The following is a 15,318-nucleotide window of genomic DNA, read 5'->3' as shown; positions in this document are numbered from 1 at the left end:
CAGCCCGTCCCCTGCCGTGGGCAGGGACACCTTCCGCCATCCCAGGTTGCTCCGAGCCCTGTCCAGCTTAGCCTGGAGCAGTGCCAGGGATGGGGCAGCCACGGCTTCTCTGGGCACCCTGTGCCAGGGCCTCCCCACCCTCACAGGGAACAATTCCTTCCCAATATCCCATCCATCCCTGTCCTCTGGCAGTGCGAAGCCGTTCCCCCTCTCCCTTCCACTCCATGCTCTTGTCCCAAATCTCTCTCCAGCTCTCCTGTTGGTCAGCATTCACCGGCCGAGCCGCTGCACAACACAGCACTGGTCACAGAATCCCAAATCCCAGAGTCGCTAATTCCCAGAGTCTCAGGATGGGTCAGGTTGGAAAGGACCACTGGAGGTCATCTGGTACAACCTCCCTGCTCAGGAAGGGTCATGCCAGAGCACAGGGTTGTGTCCAGACAGTTCTGGAATATCTCCAGTGAGGAGACTCCAGACCCTCTTTGGACAATCTGTTCAGTGCTCGGTCACTGCACAGGAAAGTTCTTCCTCATGTCCAGGTGGAACTCACTGGGATCAGTCCCTGCCCGTTCCTCTGGTGCCATTGCTGGGCCCTGGAGCAGAGCCTGGGCCCTGCTCGGAGCCCTCCCTGCACACAGGGACACCCAGGGCTGAGGGCCCCTCTCAGCTGTGTCTCCTCTCCAGGCTGAACAGCCCCAGCTCCCTCAGCCTTTCCTCCTCAGGGAGATGCTCCCTTCATCTGCTTTCCATCACACCTGTACAATTCTCTCTCCTAGGCTGTTCCACCAGCTGCTTGACTGCCCAGACATCTGAGAGGGATGTAGTACCCAAATGATCTTTTTGTTGCTAAAAATCACCTCTGCACTTCAAATTTCCATCCAAAGGTGCTGCCTTCACATCCTTCCGATGGCTGTTCTACATGAATGACTGCTAAAACTCACTCTCTCTTGCTTAGACTCTGCTTTTCAGTGTTCCTGCTCTTACTGAGGTCACAGTGGCTGGGCAGGACCTGTTAGGTTTTACACTGCTTCCTAAAAGTTCAATAGAAGGAGATATTTTCCCCTTTCCCATCAAGGTCAGTGTCTCATGCATATGGCCAAGTCCTAAATGCCTTCAGCCCAACAGAATAAACCACCTGGTTGATTTTGGGTGCAGAAACCAAGATTTGCTCAGCCAAGAGGCTCTTTGCTGGGACAGGGGCTGTGGGAATCATCGTGTTTGTGCTCTCTGCACAGCTGAGTTGTGGCACTGTGCCCCGGAACTGGAGATCCACCCTCCTATCAGCACCCACACTCACAGCTGCTCATCAAACTCCTGGGCAGCCTTTATCGTACCACAGGACAGAGCCTGTTGGCTGATTGTGTGCAGGAGATGGGTGTAGCTGTTCTGAGATGAAAACGATCCACCCTCCTATCAGCACCCACACTCACAGCTGCTCATCAAACTCCTGGGCAGCCTTTATCATACCACAGGACAGAGCCTGCTGGCTGATTGTGTGCAGGAGATGGGTGTAGCTGTTCTGAGAAGAAAACTCATCCTAGAAATAATTTTTTTTTCTTTTAAGTAGGAGGGCATGAAGAGAATAAAGTTGGTGGAGCTGCATGTCCACAGCAAGGACCCCACTGGGGTGAGGCTGACACCCAGATTCTGCTGGACTCCAGAAGGGAAAACTGAAATTGCCTTAGAAAGGGAAAATTCTCTTGATATCAGGTGTATTGAACTGGAATAGGATGGCACTCTCCATTGGATGCATTTCTTTTTATGCTGTTTGGGAACTTAATTCTCTAGAGGACAAGAGTGCTGGAATGAGCACATTCTTCTTGAATGAAGAGAAGCTGAATGTCTGGTGGGTTATGAACCCAGGTTCAGCATTTTTGGATCTCAAGCACAGGAATGCTTGTCACCTGTGAGGTGACAAATGCAGTCCTACATTTTACCATGGCCTTCAGAGCTATTTCTGCTCAGGTTTTGGAGCTGTGCATCTTCCTTGCAAATTCTACCTTTTCATTTTTCCTTTCTGAGGAATTATTCTTCATTTGAACTCCCTGCAGCTCCAGCTGGCAGCCTGACAGGAAAGCTGTGACTTCCCCATCCCTGGAAGTGTCCAAGGCTGGGCTGGACATGGCTTGGAGCAACCTGGGGTAGGGGAAGGTGTCACTGCCCATGGCAGAGGGTTGGAATTGGATGTGTTTTAATGTCCCTTCCATCCCAAGACTGTGTGGAGACAGCAAGGACAGCAAATTTCCCAGCAAAGAATCCTAAAAAGGGGCCATTTGGTGCAGTCCAGCCGCTGCCCAATTTCTTAAACATCCAGTAAAGCTGCATGGAGCAGGAAGTTCTTAAGGGAATTCTTAATGAGCAGCCAGGAGGGATTAGAGGCCTGTAGTAGTTTGTACAAAGCATTTGGATTTAAATCTGACCCCACGTCACACTTTCTAAATCTCCAAGCAGAGTCCTGGTGTGATGGGGTTTTGCAGCCTCAGAAGCAGTGCTTGATATGGGAATCCCACTCTTAATCAAGGATAGAATCATAGAATCTTGGGGTTATTAGAGTTGGAAGGGACCTCAAGGACCATTCAGGTTCTCCTGCTGTTTCTGGCTGAGGGAATGGGTGACTTGTGACAGCACAAGGAGCTGCCCACAGGGGAGGCTTGTGCATTGCTGTCCTCCTCAAGGGCAGTGGGATGTCCTCTGAAGGACAAAGTGACAAACTGCTGGCAAGCAGAATTCCGTGTTTGATGGAATTGATTGGATTTCCATCTCTGTTGGATTTGATCTCTCAATTTCATCCAGCTATTCTTCAGACAGAAGCTGATCAAATCCTCCTTTCCCTGAGCTGATCCTGACAAGTCTTCTCATTCCCAGAAGCGCTTCTACAAAGAGCTTCCAGATCCTTCTCCTCTGGATTCTTTCTGCTGAGCTGTACCTCCAGCAAACAACATTATTACTTCCCCCCTATCCCCTTATTCCAAAGACATCTGTATTTCATAACCACAAACATTAACTCCCTGAGCAATCTTGAAGAACAAAGGCTTTGAGATAAGATTATCTTGCCACAGAGGTGTTTGTAAGCCTCTTTTCCCCCCCTGCTTAGGAATTCCACCCCTTGGCAGACAGGTTGGGATTGTTATGTAACAGTTTAACTACACGTAATTAGAGGGCACAAAATTATAGATGGAGCAGGGATATTATCCAGTGTGGATGGCACAAGCCTGCCTGAGTTTCTAAAGCACATGGGTGAGTTTGTGGAGGAGAAAAACACTAACGATGAGTGACTGTAAATCCCCTGGATGTGCAGTGACAGTGTCTGGTTCAGAAAGTCCTTCAGCTGCAGATCCCAGAGTCTGAGAGCACTGTGGGGAAAAAACTGCTGCTGGAAACAAAGGAGCAGGATTAGGAGGATCTTGCCCTGATTTGCTGGGGCTGCTTTTATGTTCTGGGTTCCCTGAGTGATGAGCAATTCCTGCCTCAGCACAGCAAGGAGCAGAGGAGCTCAGCAGACCAGCCACTCTATAAAAATGCTGTTTTTCAAGGCCATTTATTATAAGCAGGGCACTGAGCCATGAGGCAGCCAAGTGCAGTAATTATATTTGTGAAGTGCGGGTCATTTCTGTTTTCTGGACCCACTTGATTGTTATTCACACAATGGAGTCATTTTTATGTGGTGTTCAGCTTATCGGCCTCTATTTTAAAGACTACTTGTGCTTGAATCATGTTTACCCTCCCTCTGAGCAGTACTTTGTGTTTGAAGGTGCTGCTGAAGGTAAACCAACCTCCTCCTTTGACGTGGAGCTTGCATTTAAACACATTTTTTTAAATACTGCCTATCTTTCTGAAGTCTGTTGAATTTCACAGTGTTCTGCAGATAATGGTATTTCCATCTTGCCTAATTTCTGCCCATAAGCAGGTCTTAAACTGTTCACAGTGGGAAAGACAGGAGCTAAAACACCTTCCAGCTTTTGCTTTTTCACCTTCCTCTGTGTAAAAGGGCAAATATCTAATACTTTATTTATTCCTGAGGGGATATCTTCCTGTCTCTGTTTGCAGGGAGGGCTCAGAGCAGGGACCATGCTCTGCTCTGGGGGGCCCAGCAATAGGAGAAAAGGAATGGGCAGGAACTGAACCCCAGGAAGTTCCACCTGGATACGAGGAAGAATTTTTTCCCTGTGTAGTGACCGAGCACTGAACAGATTGTCCAGAGAGGGAGTGGAGTCTCCTCACTGGAGATATTCCAGAATGATCTGGACACAATCCTGGCGCTGCTGCAGCAGTGAGGTGGCACCAGATGACCTCCAGAGGTCCTTTCCAACCTGACCCAACTTGGGATTCTGGGATGAGCTGCAGTCCTGACCAGGAACGTGGGTGCTGCACAACAGCCCTGAAGCACCTGGACTGAGCCAGACACTGGAAGCCGAGAGAACAGCTGGAGTTTCCTGCAGGAACTGCTTCCAGGCCACACTGGAAAGGGGGCAGCAGATAATTCCTGGACCAGATCCCTCCCTTGGGTGAACTTAGAGAGCCCCAGTGAGCTGTGGTCACTTGAGAAGGGCAGGATCCACTACAGTTCTTAGAATCATGGAATGGTTTAGGTGGGAAGGGGCCTTAAAGCCCAGGGACCTTAAAGCTCAGGGATCTTAAAGGGAAGGGACCTTAAAGCTCATCTTGTTCCACCCCTTCCACAGGTTGGGAGACCTTCCACTGTTCCAGGTTGCTCTGAGCCCTGCCAACCTGGCCTTGGACACTTCCAGGAATCCAAGGGCAGCCACAGCTTCTCTGCGCAACCTCTGCTAGGCCCTCACAGGGAAAAATTCTGTCCATATATCTCACCTAAATTTCTCCTCTTTGGGTTTGACCCCATTACTCCTTGTCTTGTCACTGCAGTTTCTGAAGAAGAACCCCTTCTCCAGCTTCCCCATTGCAAGGAGAGCCTACAAATCAATACCAGCTCCTTTTCCTATGTTTTTTCCACTAGCCTTTGCTGCTGCCCAGAGATAGATTAGTAAGGAAATGGAATTTTGCCCACAAAGAGACACCAAGGAGGGACAATGAGCTGGGCCTTGGTGACAGCTCAGCCACACAGGATGTGAAAAGAAGAAACATCTTCTCCCTGTGGTGCTGAACTGCTTTGACCCTGACGCTTGTCATGCCCAGCAGATGTGACACGGGCTGTGCCCGGGCACAGGGAGGTGTCACATCGTGTTGGCAGCACAGGACAACCTCACACTGATCACAGTCAGGGCTCATCTTCCCTCTGTGAGTGAAAGCGTCGCTTTTGCACCCAAACATGTGTCACACTGCATTGCTGCCTGCTTGGAGAAGGAAAAAAGGAAAGACTTTATTTAAAAGTCATTCACTTTAATTAAAACAACACACTTGATGATCTTTGGTTCAATTAGATTTGCCTTGTTTTTTTTTTTTTTTTAATAAGGTGTGAAAGCCCTGTGTGAGCCACAGATGCCTTGTTTTCCAACACATTCTCCTGTCCTCATTCCCCTCCCTGTGAGCTCCTGCAAAGGGAAAACATAGGTGTTCCCCCTCCAGGTAGGCTGGGAAGGAGAGAAGTCTTTGCTTGTGGCATCTTCCACCTGGCTGTTGCACCCTGGGTGTGAGATCCCTGCCTGAAAGGAGCCTCTCAGCAGGGTTAACTCCTACTGGGTGCTCACAGCTTGGGGACAGCAGTGGCTGCAGCCACATCTCCTGTGCAAAGGGACCTCATGGCATTTTGCACCATAATGGACCAGGATCAAACCCTCAGTGTCCCCCAGATTCTTCTGTGCTGCTGCTTTCTTAAATTAACACTTTTTTTTTCTGTGACCACAGGGCAGCAATCCTGCAAGTCTCTTCCCTCAGGAGACCCCAATACTGCTCATGCACTGATGGCAGATAAAGGATCTGGTTTCCTCTATGTCCACAATTTTAATTTCCACCCTCATGGTGATTTTTTTACACTCACAGAATCATTGAGGTTGGAAAAGACCTTCAAGATCACTGAGTCCAACCTGTGACCAATCCCCACCATGTCAATGAGACCAGTGCACATCCAGGTGTTAAAGACAGATGAAACACAATTAAGGACAGCCCACAGAGAAGAAAAAAAAAAAAAAAAAAGGGAAAAGGGGAAGAAGACAGACCTGTGAAGGGCAGAAGTGGCTGAGGAGGACAAGGGGCCAATCTTACAGCACAAAGCACCATCATCACAACAAGAAAAACCTCCAAATAAATCCATCTTGAAGGCAGGTGCTCCAGTAGTAGCCAGATTAGTCCTTAGGAAAACCTTTAGCTTTAGGAAGTCCTGGAAAAGATCCCTTGGGGAGGGAGAATTTGTGTTGCTGAGAGATTTAAGAGCAGGTTAGGTAAGAGCCATCAGCAGAGATGTGTGTTCAGTGGATCCTGTCTGAGGGCAGAGAGAGAGGCTCACAAACCTCTCCTCTTCAGATTCAGCACCTGAATCTCTCCCCTTTGCTTGCTGCCTCTCCAGTAAAGTCATAAAATAATGAGTGATTTATCCTGGGAATGTGCAAAAAGGTCAGGGATACAAGTCTGAGATGAACAATCCTCAAGAAGCCCCAGCCTGCAGTGCTGGGGCCAGGAGGAATTCCTAGAGCCCAGACAGTGACATTGTTATTTTGGGGAAGAAAACAGCTCCCTTTGTTCCCTGAAGAATTTCCTGTATTACCTGTTCATCCACTGCCTCGCAGCCTTCCATCTCAGCAAACAGAATGGATGAAGGGTGCATCACAAACATAACAATGATTTGAGACCAGTGACAGAAAGGAGGGATTTTTGAGGAATAAAATCAGGCCCTGGGTCTTACTCCTCATGAACATCTGCCTGGAGAGAGGCCCTGATGCTGCTAAAGAAAACATAGCAGTTGTCACTTGCCCTTAAGCAGGAATTTCATACCTTGGAGTGGATACAGGGAGCTCACAAGGGGCAGTTCTGTAATTTAAAATTACTTTCAATTCTCTTTTGCTGACAATGCCAGGTTGGATGGGGCTCTGAGCAACCTGGAAGGTGTCCCTGCCCATGGCAGGGGCTGGAACTGGGTGAGCTTTAAGGTCTTTCCAACCCAAACCAGTCTGTGATGATTTCCCAGTTTTCCAGCCTTGCTCCTGTAGCACATTGGGAAAACCACATGGAAGTCTCTGAGTAGAAACAACCCAAGGAATCTTTCTGTCCTTCACAGCTTGGTCATAAAAAGCCAACACCATTCACCCTGAAACAAACATGAGTAACCACAGGCAGAAACAAAGGCAGAAGGAAATGTTATAAACCCTCGGCAGCTGCTATTGCAGAGCTGGATTCACTAATGGGGCATGGAGTGTAAACAGAATCCATTTTTCCTCCTTCCTTACTGGCCCCAACAGCACAAGTTTCCACACAGGGATTCATTTCAAGCAAGCTGTGGAAAGAAGATGCATAATTACTGCAGCTAATGACGAGGATGAATTACCAGACTAAGTAGGAGCAGCACATCAAACACTCTCAGGCCAAGAGGAGAGAGTTTTCTCACTGTAAGCCTTTCCTGCCCAGTAAATCCTTTCCTGCTTTCCCAAAGGTCTGTGTCCTTCTGAACAACACAAACCCGTGTGGAAACAAGCTCATTCAGGGCTCTGAGGTGAGCAGATGTTGCAAAATAAGGGTTAAGGAATGTACTCTGTGAAAACCAAGCTGTTTAAAAACACAGACAAAGCCTTACACCAAATCTCACACCACAAAGAACAGTGGAAGATCACCACCCTCCTTTGGAATTGGGCTTCAGGGATCCTTGTGGGATAGTCTGTGATTCACCTCCATCTGTCCAGGAGATGGAAACCTGTAGGAGACCAGGAATCAGCCTTGAAACACTTGAAACTCATAAAACAGCCTTAAAACAGCCTTGAAACTTATAAAGGAGTTAACTGGGAAATGGGGGTGATGATCATCAGGGCCATTTTCTGCACAAAACAAGACAGAGAAGAAAAACCCTTTGACCAGTGAAAAATCCCTTTCCCAATTCTCTTTACTAAGCACATTCATTAATGAGACTTTGGAGAATAAATAGTTTATGAAGAGGACTCAAGTTTCATCTGATAATGTTACATAAACTTCCCTGTCAGGGGCTCAGTCCCTGTGGAACGTGGGAATAGAGACACAACTGCTCAGTGGGAAATCACAGAATGATTTGTGTTTGGAGAAACCTTAAAACTCATCCAGTTCCACCCCCTGCCATGGCCAGGGACACCTTCCACTATCCCAGGTTGCTCCAAGCCCTGTCCAACCTGGCCTTGGACATTTCCAGGGATTCAGGGGCAGCCACAGCTTCTCTGAGAAACCTCTACCAGGGCCTCACAGCCAAGATATTTTCTCTCAATATCTCGTCTAAGTCTCTCTTCTTTCATTTTAAGGCCATTCCCCCTTGTCCTATCACTCCATGTCCTTGTGAAAATCCCTCTCCAGCCTTCTTGGGACCCCCTTCAGGAAGGGGAAGTCTGTAAATCCTGATGATCTGGGGAAACACCGGCTTGGGCTTGAAGAATGTAATGACCCAACCTGAGAAAAGTTTGCTAAAAATGTATCCATACATTCCATGAAATCTGCAAAGTCTCACAGGCCTAAACCTCTCATCCCTGAAGTACTTTTTTCAATTAATCTCAAAAAGCCACTCTGATATAAAGCTGGCTTTTGGCAGAAGACCTCAGGGGAAGACTTTGGGGCAGAGAAGTTGAGATGCATTTAAAATGAAATCTAAACTGGCACCTCTGCAAAACAGAGCCGCTACCACAGCTGTAAAGTCATTTATCAAGTGCTGGGAGCATTCTGGATGCTTCCAGGAACAGGCAGCACCTTTCCCACAGCCTCCCCAGCCTCTCACAGCTGTGCAGGAGCAGAGCAGCCACAGCAGGACTGAAAAACCAGCTTAAGAATTCCTTGCCTTTGCTGGAGGGAATAAAGCATCATGTTACAAGCCAGGGGGAGGCAAAGGCTTTGGTGAATTCAATTTTCCAGCCAGTGTTATTAGATAATCACTGTAATTTAGAGTGATGAGGCTACAGACTTTGCTCTAGAAGCGTCCTCTGCTTGAAATGAAAGCAGGTTGTTTCTCCTTCTTGCACGACATTTCTCAGGTAGTGGGTGCTGGAGGTCAACTTTTCTGGATCTTTCTTTATTTCATAGAATCATTAAGGTTGGGAAAAGCCTCTGAGACCACTGAGTCCAACCTGTGACCAATCCCCACCTTGTCACCAGCCCAGAGCACTGAGGGCCCCCTTCAGTCATTCCTTGGGCACCTCTATAGATGAGGCCTCCACCACCTCCCTGGGCAGCTCCTTCCAATGCTTAACAACCCTTTCCATGAAAAAATTCTTCCTGAATTTATGGGGAAATGCCCTGTAGGACAGGTGAGAGAGCTGGAATTATATTTTATTAGATTTTGCTATCATATTACTGCAGACTGAACTGTAATTGACATTTTTTCACCCACCTCCCACTGGCAACACTGTTGGAATGGGGAAGGGAAATGCCTCCTGCCTTTAGCTCCTGATATATTCACAGTTTTTGTTGGAGGAGCAGGATATAAACATATATCAGCATCTGTTTTAGCTGAAAACCAGAGCTTGCCAACTCACACAGGCTGGGAATTTTCCATCTGCAAAAAGAGCAAGCTCAGCAAAGAAAAAATTGTCCTTGGGGACAAAAAGGGGGTTTTGCCTAAATAATTCTGTCTTAAATCAAAATCAGAAATGGCTGGAGTCTGGGAAATCCCTGGAATCCTGGAATGGTTTGGCTTAGGAAGGACCTTAAAGCTCACCTTGTTCCACCACCATGGGCAGGGACACCTCCCACAAGACCAGGCTGCTCTGGTCCCATTCCCTTCATTTTCTGCTTTAATATCCACAGATTAGGGATGCTGGAGACCAAGCATGGAGGTGCCTTTGCTCTGATCAGCCTGGTCCTCCTCACACGCCTGCATGGAGCCAGCTCAGCTCAGTGTCCCCTGGAAGCTCTTGAGAAGGAGCCCAGAGCATGAAAATGTGATATGTAAAGTATCCCAGGCCCCTGTGAGCACACAGCTCAGTGAGCTGGAACCTTTAGCTCAGCAGCCCAAAAAGGAATCCTGAAATATTAAAATGCTTTTGTTAAAGGCACAGGGAACACTCAGAGGAGCTTAGCTAAATCAAGAAAAAAAAAAAAAAAAAGTCATACCAAAAAATAGATATATTTAGGTCATCATTTTCATTCAGGACAAAGATGAACATTAAAGCAATTTCCTGAGAGGGGAAAACCTTTCCCAGAGCTCTGCTAAGCAAAATCCAACTCTGCTGTGCACACACAGCCCTGAGATCAGAGGCAGAGCCAACCACATCTGACAGGGATTAATCCCATCCCTCCTGCCTGGCTGGGCATGAGGAGACCCTACAAAAACCCCTGTGCTCTGAGATGCACCTCCACACTCAGGTTTCACCACTTCAAATGCAGGAATGGTTTCGTAGTCATGCCTAAAACAAAAACCCAAAAAAAAACCAAACCAAAAAAACCCAAACAAAATCCAAAACCAACCAAACAAACAAAAAACCCAAACAAAATCCAAAACCAACCAAACAAAAAAAAAAAAAAACAACCAAAAAAACCCCCACAAAAACCAAAACCAACCATAAGTTTCTATTTGTTGGGGCAGACTGATTTTTTTTTTTTTTAGTTTTATTTTTCTCCCTCTTAAAAACTGCTGAATGAAACTGTTCAGAGAGCAAACAAAGCAGGAATGGCTGTCATTTCCAAACATCCCAGACACTAACAAATGACCAGTTATTAAAAAAATCTTGGAAAAGCATGGTGTTACAGGAGCTGCAGAGGGGAAAATCTTTTGCTGGCTGGGGAAGCTGAGCACTCACAGCTCCCAGCTCTCTAATTGAGTTTGAAAGGCCTGTAAGTACCATTGACCAGAGCAGATGTCTCTCCTGAAAAGAGGGAAAGCTTCAGGAGGAAAAGAAACACAAAGAACTCTCTTGTTCCACTGCAGAGCCTGGAAAAAAAATGCATTTAAAGTCCCTGGGGAGGCCAAGATGTGGGAGCGTCAGCAGAATTGATCCACCTGCTACAGACTGAGCAGGAGCTTCCAAAAAAGGGTCAAATTAAAGGGTCACTGAATCCTCTGTGGTATCTCAAAGCCACCAGCAGCCAGGTTGGACTGCATGGAACCATGGAAGGATTTGGGTTGGAAGAGACCTTAGAGATCATCTCATTCCACTCCCTGCCATGGGCAGGGACAACTTCCACTATCCCAGGTAGCTCCAAGCCCTGCCAGCCTGGCCTTGGACACTTCCAGGGAGAACCCAAAGCTTCTCTGGGCACCCTGTGCCAGGGCCTCCCCACCCTCACAGGGAAGGATTTCCCACAGTGAAATGATTTCTGTGGTCCTTTCACACCTTACCCATCCTGTGATTCCATGCCTGTGTACCTTAGACCTGAACCACTGTGTGACCTCAGCAATTCCTGCTCCAGGCTGAGGATGCTGCACCAAACGGAAGGAAATTCAGGGCTTCCAGCAGGGCTCCATGGCTGCTCTCACGAGGGCACTGTGGATCCAGCCTTGCAGGGAGGGCAAAGAGAGCTCATTGGAATTCTGCAGAGGGAAGGAGAGAAGATCCTGTTGTTCCCAGAGTCCTGACACAGATGAGCAGTTGAACAAAAGGGATTTTTCTGCTCATGAAGGGGAGTGCATGGAGCACTGGTGGTTTCACTGTATCTGATCACTGGACTCAATGTAAATCACAGATTTATCTAGGCTGGAAAAGACATCCAGGATCATCGAGTCCAACCTGTAGCCCATCCCCACCTTGTCACCAGCCCAGAGCACTGGGTGCCACATCCAGTCATTCCTTGGACACCTCCAGCGGTGGGGACTCCAAACTTCCCTGGGCAGCACCCTCCAATTCCTGACCACCCTTTCCATGGAGAAATTCCTCCTGATGTCCAACCTGACTCTCCCTTGGCACAGCTTGAGGCTGTTCCCTCTCTTCCTGTCCCTGTTCCCTGGGAGCACAGCCCAATTCCCCCTGGCTGTCCCCTCCTGTCAGGGAGCTGTGCAGAGCCACAAGGTCCCCCCTGAGCCTCCTTTTCTGCAGGCTGAGCCCCTTTCCCAGCTCCCTCAGCTGCTCCTGGTGCTCCAGCCCCTCTCCCAGCTCCATTCCCTTCCCTGGACACAAAGTAAAGCTTCTCTCAGATCACTCCAGGACGGCAGAGCCCCCAGACTGACAGGGAAGCAGGAGTGATTCCATAAACCAGTTCCTTCCTCCAGCACTGAGCCAAGCACCTGCAGCACTAAACTGGCACAAAATCAGCAAAATGGAACATCCAGCAAAGCTGGCCCTGAACTGCCTGATCCTCCAGGTTCAGCTGCAACCCAAGGCCTCCCAGACACAGCCCAGCTGGAAAAGCCTCCTCCCTGAGCCAGGAGGCTGCCAGCCTGTGAGAAAGAGCACAGAGCCCTGTGAGATAAGAAAGGTAAAACTGAGGGCAGAGGCTGGATTGTCAGGATGTGATAAGCAGCAGCTCAAGGGGACAAGAGGAAAAACATCAACGTGGGAAGGCTGAAAATCCAAAAGGGGAGGAAAGTCCACCCCAGTGGGATGATGGCATCTGGACAGCTCCATTCCAACAACAGCTGAGGGCAACCCTCTCACCTGATGAACCCCCTGTGGGCAGCAATGACACCTTGGGTGTCCTTCTCTGTGGGCAGCACTGACTTGCAGCTCACTAGGTCAGGTTGGACAGGGCTTGGAGCAGCCTGGGATAGTGGGAGGTGTTCCTGTCCATAGCAGGGAGTGCCATCAGATGGGCTTTATTGTCCTTTCCTGCCCAAGCCATTCTGTGATTCTATGCCAGTCCTCACTTGTGTGTGTCCTCAGATTATTTAAATTGGAAAAGCCCTTTAAGATCATCACGTCCAACCATTCCCCAGCACTGCCAAATCCACCACTAAACCATGTCCCCAGATGTCACATCCACACCTCTTTGGAATACTTCCAAGGGGAATAATTCCACTGCTTCCTTGGGCAGCCTTTTCCAATCTTGCTGACAGAATCTCCATATCAACAGATGCCTCCAAAAATGCTCCAGGGAGAGAGGGAGGGTCACAAGGTACTGAGAAGTTTGTATGTTTTATATTTTTGGTGTTATCTGGATTTCAAGGTTTTGTGGGTTAGTTTGTTGCCTGATTTTGGGTATTTTGCCTGATCTGGGGTATTTTTAAAATATAAATCCATGTCCAAAGGACTGCAAACATGAAAAGCCAGCCTGAGGTTCATAAACAGGCTAATGGGGGAATATTGGAAACACAAACCAAAGGGAAGAAAGCAGGAGACATTCCATCATCCTTCCTCTCAGAGGCAGCATGGTGCCACCGCTCCAGGGGCTCCAAGAGTGTTCCTGTCACTCTCCCCACTCTCCAGCACTGCCTTCTTTCTCTCCCTGGCCATGGATCCACATCCAGAAGTGCTGCTCCTTCAAAGCTTTCTGCAGCAGCCTGGGGCTTGATCTCCCTGCCACCCCCTCCCACACATGGGGGTTTTGTGGTCTCTCCTCTGCCCTGCTGAACTTGCAAACCCTCCCCACCCACGGTGCTTGGAGAGCTCAGGACACGTGGAGACACATCAGGGACGGGCTGTCCCTTTGGTTCCCTGCTCTGCAGGGGACAAGGCTCTGCCCACAGTGTGGGGCTGCTGCAGAGCAGCTGCCTTTAGTCCCTCTGGCAATCCCAGAGGTGCTCAGTGCAGGGTTCCTGAAACGTGGCACTGGGGAAAGGATCAAGGTGTTTCTGCTCTTCTCTTCTGCTTTTAGCTCACAGCAACCTGTGCCAGGGCCTCACCAGCCTCACAGTCAAGAATTCCTTCCCAAATTCCCATCCATCCCTGCCCTCTGGGACTGGGAAGCCATTCCCTGTGTCCTGTCCCTCCATCCCTTGTCCCAAGTCTCTCTCCAGCTCTCCTGGAGCCCCTTTAGGCTCTGGAAGGGGCTCTGAGCTCTCCCTGGATCCTTCTCCTCTCCAGGTGAACCCCCCCCAGCTCTCCCAGCCAGGCTCCAGCCCTTGGAGCATCTCTGTGGCCTCCTCTGGGCTCTCCCCAGCTGCTCCACATGGATTTTCACTTTACAAATCCTCTCTATGACTTCATTTTCTCCAAGCATCGATGCCACGTTTCACACCCCAGATGCTGACTCAGCCTGCAGGGCTCTTCTCCCCCAGCTGTGTCCCTTTTCCCTACATTTCTCCAATCCCATGTGCCACGTGGAATCACAAACAGCTGGAGCAGCACAAGTGAGGGGGATAAAGAGGCGGGGGAGGGCAGAACAAAATTTTAATTCAGGATTGCCACAGCCTTCCCCACTGTGAAATGACAGCATTGCCAACTGCTGGCAGCACAGCCAGGACACTCCATGCGCTTCGTGCTGCACAAGTGTCCTGTAGGGATCTCTGGAAGGAAATATTTTTTCCCAGAAAGGCAAAGGTTTGTGGGTTTTTTGGTTTTATTCCCTGAGGGAAGTGTAGAATCCAGAGCCCTGTATTTACCCCACTGTAGTACAAATTTCTGCTTTGTCACCAAAAAAAACTGATGGATGTGTCTGCCCCACCCCTGGAAGTGTTCAAGTTGGACCCCAAAAAATGGAGCACAGTACAAAAAAAGCTAAGAAGTTCTCTGTTAAAAAAAAACCAAACAAACAAAAACACAAGGACCCCAAAAAATGGAGCACAGTACAAAAAAAGCTAAGAAGTTCTCTGTTAAAAAAAACCAAACAAACAAAACCACTAAAAAAATAAAAAACCAAACCAACCTGAACTCCGGAACAACTTTTATTCCTGACATAAAGGTTTTATTTTGCTCCAACATGTACCTACAAGCCAAACCCAGGAAATTCCTTGCTGGGACATCCCAACAGAAGTTTTCCATATCAGGAAAGAACAGCAGGAAAGATATTTCCTTTATCTCTTGTACCTTTTAATGAGCCACTTGCCAAAAGAGCCTTTTTTCTTTAAACAGTGACCATAGGCTCCACCTTTCAAACCTGAAACCATCCCCCAGACAGAACCAGTACCAACTGGGATGTGCAAACTGGTCATGTAAATGTTTACAACCGACTGCCCAAGCTGTAAATAACATTATTTTAGTGACTGTGCTGTGGTTTTTAGTGGTGTAACTACATCTGTGCAGTGCCCAGGTTGTCTGCCTGCATTTTAAGATCCTGAGGGAGCAGATTTGGAGCTTTAAGAGCAAACTCTCCGTGAGCTGACTGCAGCATCAGAAAAAGCATCCAAAGGCATCAGCAGCACCCTCTCAAGAGAAT

Source organism: Passer montanus, unplaced genomic scaffold, assembly GCF_014805655.1.
Source record: "Passer montanus isolate IOZ18808 unplaced genomic scaffold, ASM1480565v1 scaffold119, whole genome shotgun sequence".
NCBI lineage: Eukaryota > Metazoa > Chordata > Aves > Passeriformes > Passeridae > Passer > Passer montanus.
Note: the sequence above shows the minus strand (reverse complement) of the source record.